The sequence below is a fragment of the Branchiostoma belcheri genome, unplaced genomic scaffold, assembly GCF_001625305.1.
Source record: "Branchiostoma belcheri isolate BF01 breed outbred unplaced genomic scaffold, Haploidv18h27 scaffold228, whole genome shotgun sequence".
Taxonomy (NCBI): Eukaryota; Metazoa; Chordata; class Leptocardii; order Amphioxiformes; family Branchiostomatidae; genus Branchiostoma; species Branchiostoma belcheri.
In genome coordinates, this window is record NW_017803802.1 from 241289 (window position 1) to 248139 (window position 6851).

The following is a 6851-nucleotide window of genomic DNA, read 5'->3' on the forward strand; positions in this document are numbered from 1 at the left end:
GTATTTCAAGCTTTTCTGCTCCAGCATTGGAATGCGGGGCATGAACGTTTTTTATTTTATTTTGAAAATCAACAGTTTGCATTATGCAATTAAAAATCCTAACCAATAAAGTAGGGAATAGCTATCCAACTGTTGTTTTAGTTGTATGTTACTTCATATTATAGTTATATCAATGTAATCATTGTTTTCCCTTGTGTTTCTCATTCTTTCCCTGCCATGTGGTAAAATGTGGTGAACCCATCGCTGTATTTGCTCCAAAGCAAATATTGGCCTTTCTAGTTTTTTTTGTCTTATCGATATATGCTCTTGTACTGAGTTTGGATATCCGCACATTTATAGATGCGCATGGTCCACTTTGGATGCGCCTCGTGTATATCCCTAATACCACAACTTTTTTATGTTTTAATGTATATAATGTAATATACATAATGTAATTTCTGATTTTGTATTGATATTGTATAGATTGTAGTGTCTGGGAAGGCAACTTGCAATATTGTTTACACACCTTGCAATACCTTAAATTTGGAAACGCATTAGCTCAATTTCTGTTGTGTCGTTTCTAATTCCTGGCATCATTTTGTAAGACTAACCTGTTATTATGTATTCACAGATGAAGCTGTTTCTGTGTTCGCAATTCCTATTCTCCCACGCTTCCCTGCCTGAATTGACATGGTAAGTCTGGTAAATGGCGCAAGGGTCGTTATCATGAAACTTTGGATACCTTTTCTTCCACGAGCTGTAGCCGGTGCCCAGAGGGGTACCGTCTATCCATTCCCATTCACCTTTTTGTCGCCGATAATGTAAACCGAACCAAAAGTTATGCTCCCGCGGCTCCTTGTTCTTCAGTAAGGCAAGGAAGAAAAGGAAAGCGTTGATGCCGGCGTCACGGGGCATGGCGAGGGTACCTCCGTCAGACTGACAGACCTTCTCCGATCCGGAGAATGTCTCCTCTGAGACAATGGCTTTGTAGCAGACTTCACGGTACTTCTGGTAACCCGGAGGGCAGGTTGCTGAAAATTGTTGGTATAAAATAGCATCATGACAAATACTCGAGAGAGAAGTGCGTCAGTTAATATCTTTAGTATGTAACAAGAAGACTCTACGTGTATATGTTATTTTTCTAGTCCTTTAAATCAAACAACAAGGCACAGTTTTTGGCAACTCTAATTAATATATCAGCAGATTGCTAATTTAACTAATAAAAACAAAACAGCAACAAATATCAAAACAAGAGTTTTTACATATCTAATGACAGAAATATCAAATGAAAAGGATTATTAAAAAAGGCATGTTACATAATTTAAGATAGTAGTTGATACATCTGTACTTAGTCTAATTTTTTTAATCACCAGCATTAGTAACCACCAACTAAATAGTCATCTTTAGGCATATTGTACCTGGGGCAGCTTGAATCACATCCTGTACGTTTGTTTCACTCCGTCGCACATGGATTCAGAGGTTCACAATAACCTCGAGTCAGTTCATCTATCCGTGCCATCAATGTTCGAAACTATAGTATTAGACCACTAAACATAACATCTACCATTTCAACTCTAATAGTAAATAGCCCTAAAAATCTCAATTTCTGCTTTTACCACTGTGTTCTACGTGCTTTAGGCCTACATGTAAGCCTACTGTGTAAAGATTTGGAACTAAAGATAGCACTTTGAGAGAGTGACTATTCCTCATGTTATAATGTACCTTCAAGCTTCTTCAGATGCTCCAATGTCTTCCTCTCTTTCTCCAGAACGAGGTGCGTTAGTTGGGCCACGCTGGCTGCAACGTCGTCTGTTTTTCTCATTCCCTGTTAATTGATCAAGAAGTTTTACTAGCCTGGGCTCCATAAAAAATTGTGTGGAGACGGTTAGATCTTTAAAGATTTGGCAGTGTTTTCCTCACATATTTGCAAAATCATGACAACAGTCTCTCAATGAATCCCAGTCTGTTCAAGACAAATAAACAACCCCTCCCTTGATACATCGATGAAGGTTAGACATCCAGGTATTAATTATATACGCCAAAACAGTTACTCAAGCAACTGGATATGATTTTAGAAACGGTTAAACGTAGCATCCACTACCTTTCGTCAGTGACACTGGCAAACCAGTCAGGAAGGCAGGTTTATTGGCACGAACTATTAATTTGAAATCCAAAAGGAAACAAAAGTTAGACAAGTCAAGATAAGGATGATGCAAATTAGACAGCTCCTGTTGTTTCAGAACAGGAGCTTAAGTGCTGTTTGTCCTTGGGGCTGGGAGCGCCAAGCAAATGCCTGAGAGTTCTACCCGTAGCCTCCCTCCCTGTTGAGGGTGGGGTTGTACATTCTTCAAAATCATATCCAGTTGCTTGAGTAACTGTTTTTTTGGCGTATCCCTTCCTTGGTCATTGATCCCTGCTGAGATAAGATGTGCCTCATACTGAGAAGGACATCAGGGACCAGTCAGCACACTCGGCCGAAGTCTGACAGAATATTCAGTTTCCAGCTGATTCAGATCTAACGTTAACCGTCTCCAGACTATTTTTAGGGAGCGAGTATGGAATACAAATACACCCGGGCTACAGATTTACAACTATAGAGTATGGTTTCCAAAACCTAGAATTTGTGTACTTACAAGGCCACACCACCTTAATTTGTTGGTTCTCGGATTTTTTTCAGCAAAAACGTATGAAGCGACAGGGCGAAAAAAAGCTCTCATGATCAAGACAAGACTAAAAATAGGGGCCCGGGGGCTCTCGCGTGTTACATTTATACAGAAAAAACAAAAAAAAAGACAAATACATTACTATGTATATTGCTCTTTAAATATATTGATGTCATTGGTTAGCAATAAAGATACTTTTCATAATTAATCTTCTTGAATTCTATTTCAAACTAGAAAAGCAGACATTTGCTCGGGAGCAAATGTAGCAAATTGCTTCATTACATTCCCCGTGCCACACACAGCCATGTCCAATACTTAATGTCAACATTAGGTCAATTACCTTACCTTTCACACCACATCTGAAAATATTTGAAATTAATGTCTCCCTAGGACTCTTTAAGTGAACATGTTTTTTAACATGAGTATTTATACGGGCTTTAATAGGGTATGAATTCAACAAACCTTTTTTGTACATGGAGATTTAAGCTTCTGTCTACAATAATGTCAAGAAACTTCATTCTCCTACAGAGGCCCTGCCCTCTGGAACAGGCTGCCAACTGCTATTAAGACCTGTCCGTCCATGTCCATTTTTAAAATGAAATGTAAGAATTGGCCTGACCTCTGACCCCTCCATGCCAACATATAGGACTGGACAATGACAATGACTGGACTGGACAATGATGTATTTTTTGTTATTATTACTATTTATTACTGTTATTGGTTAATTACTGTATTTTCGTTATTATCATTGCCATTATAATTTATTTATTGTTTTCGTTATTATCATTGCCATTATAATTATTTATTGTATAATTTTTGTATGCTAATGTTATTATTTGTATGTGATTGTTGTATTGTGCTATGTAATACAGGGCCCCGTTGAAAAGCAGTGCCATCACTGAATTGGGTTACCCTGTATAAAAATGACGGAAAATAAATAAATAAATAAAATAAATAAACTTCATCTGTGATATCTAGGGCAGTCTAAAGATCTGTTGTGTCCAAGTGATTTAGACGTCTTTTTTTAGTGACTGTTCCTTGTGATTGGTCCGTGTATTTTGGGGATATGGCTGTAAAAGTTGTTATAAGTAGCTGTGTATGTATATTTACTTCTACCTGTACTTGTTTTTATGATTTGAATAAACAGTGTTAAAAAAAACTTTCACACCACTACATGTATTTGCAGCCAATTTGTTTGAAAAAAAATTAAAAATTGCTTTAAAAAAACATGGTATATAAAAATGTAGGCTATGTGGCAAATTTCACCCCACTGATGTACAACCCAAGACTCTCCCTTGAAAAAGGTAATTGTTTCTATTATCCAAATGTGCAGGTGTTCTTTTAGCAGATAAAGTAATTAAGTGAACAGCCAATCAGAAATCACATCTGCAAACAAGGCCCCATCTGTTCCTGTCTGAATTATGTAGCTTCTCTCCCCATGCCCAAATATGGTCGCATTCCAAATATGGTAACACACACTGCTATTGTAAATTTCCTATGACACAGCCAAAAATCCCAAATAAAAAAAAAACATTCTCAAAGCCTGTATAAAACAAGAATTCGGAGATCTCATTAACCATAGCAACCTTATATGATACGCCCTCTTACTCATACACTGACTTTATCTATCCAGAACGGAGTGGTTCCTAAATCAACTAAAATTGCAAAAGTGATTCCTATATTTAAAAGCAATGATTCTACATTAGTTAGTAATTACCGCCCAATCTCAATCCTGCCCTGCATCTCAAACATTTTGGAAAAACTGATTTACAAACGACTTTTAAAACATCTGGACCAAAACGATATTCTGTACAAACATCAGTACGGCTTTAGAAAAGGATACTCTACCTCAATGGCACTTATACAACTAATAGATAGAATAACTTCAGCTATTGATAACAACGAATACACTACGCCAAAAAACAGTTACTCAAGCAACTGGATATGATTTTGAAAACGTCAGACGTTTCAGCTAGTATCCACTAGCTTTCGTCAGTGACTGAGAGACCAGAGGGGAAAGCAGGTTTATAAGTACAACCTGTTGATTGATATGCAAAAAAAGTGAAGACAAATTTGGGAAGTCAAAAAAGGAACAAAAGTTAGACAAGTCAAGACAAGATGATGCAAATTAGTCTGAAAGCTCCTGTTATACAGAACAGGAGCTTAAGTGTTGTCTGTCCTCGGGGCTGGGAGTGCCAAATCCCAAGTGCCGGAAAGATCGACCCGTAGCCCCCCTTCCCTGTTGAGGGTGGGGTTGTACATTCTTTCATATATTGCCTCTTTAACACCCCGTTCCCACCAGCGTGTTTCGCGATCTAAGATATCCGTGGACTCGAGTTTGAAAGAGTGACCCTGGTTGTGTTGTAGGTGGTGGAAAATAGCTGAGGAGTAGCCGTTGGCACTAGGTCGGCAATGTTCTTTGTATCTTACTTTGAGCGGTCGGCTTGTCTCTCCGATGTAGGTGTTGTTACAGTTGGGCTCCTCACATTTGAGTCTGTAAATAACATTCGCCTTGGTACCTTTGTGAGGTCGGTCCTTAGGGTGTACCAGTCTTTGTCTGAGGGTTGAGTGAGGTTTTGAAGTTAGTGGCTATGTTGAAGTTTTTGGAAGATCCGTCGGAGTTTCTCAGATACTCCTTTGGACATACGGAATAGTGATGTTAGCCTTGTTTTTGTTGGTCAATGGTTTGCACTTCTGGGTTTTCTTAAACTGATCTGAAGGTTTGAGCGCTTTGTTGAAAGTCCAGTTTTGGTAGCCACATTTAGCCAGGGCACCTCGGAGGTGTTTTTGTTCGTCCGTTTTGGCTTGGTCTGAAGTGACAATATTATCTGCACGATGGAAGAGAGTTTTGATCACTGCTAATTTGTGTTCCAAAGGATGGTGGGAATCAAAGGCCAGGTACTGATCAGTGTGGGTTGGTTTCCTGTACACTTCGAAACGAAGGTTACCATCTTCCTCTACGATAGTTTTGGTGTCTAGGAAAGGGAGCATGTTGTCATGGCTTGGCTCCTGTGTGAACTTGATGTTGTCATCTATCTGGTTGATGTGGTCAAAGAAATCTGCAGCTACCCTCTTTTTCAATCTGCACCAAGTGTCATCTACATATCGAAACCAGTTGGCCGGGGGAGTGTCATTGAAAGTGCTGAGGGCTTTGTTTTCAAACTTCTCCATGTACAGGTTTACAACAATTGGTGAAACTGGTGATCCCATAGCACAGCCGTGCATCTGTTGGTAGAACTGTCCTTTGTAGGTAAAGTATGTGCATCCTAAGCAGAGTTCTAGTAGCTCACAAACTTGGTCAACTGATAGGTTGGTTCTATCTGCAAGTTTATCGTCGGCTTCCAAGGCTTCCCTGACTACTGACACTGCTTCCTTAGGTGGTATGGAGGTGAAAAGTGAGCACACGTCATACGAAGTGATGGTTTCATCATCCTCTACATGAATGTCTTCACCAAAATTTGTCTTCACTTTTTTTTGCATATCAATCAACAGGTTGTACTTATAAACCTGCTTTCCCCTCTGGTCTCTCAGTCACTGACGAAAGCTAGTGGATACTAGCTGAAACGTCTGACGTTTTCAAAATCATATCCAGTTGCTTGAGTAACTGTTTTTTGGCGTATCGTATTACCTGGATGTCTAACCTTCATCGACGCAACGAATACACTATTGGAATATTTTTAGATGTAAGTAAGGCTTTTGACACTGTTAATCATTTGATTCTTTAAAAAAACTTGACAAATATGGCATCAGAGAGGTTGCACTTAAGTTGTTTACTAGTTATTTATCCGATAGAAAACAATACGTTGTCCTTAACGATAATTCTTCTTCCTGCAAACCTATAAATTGCGGAGTCCCCCAGGGATCGATTTTAGGGCCCCTCTTGTTTTTATTATATGTAAACGACCTTGCTGAAGCATCCAAAATTATGTTCTTCATACTATTTGCCGATGATACTAATCTCTTTCTTCCACATGTAGATTTTGATTCTCTGATTCAACTAGCCAACCAAAATTAGAAAAAGTTATTACATGGTTCGAAGCAAACTATCAGTTAATATCAAAAAGACCTATTATCTTATCCTTTGTAGCAAAAATAAGGCAAATAAAAATCCCACCATCTACTTAAAAAACCACATTCTCTCCAAAGAATCTCAGGCTAAGTTTTCAGGAATTCAAATAGACGACCGCTTAACCTGGAAGTCTCACATTG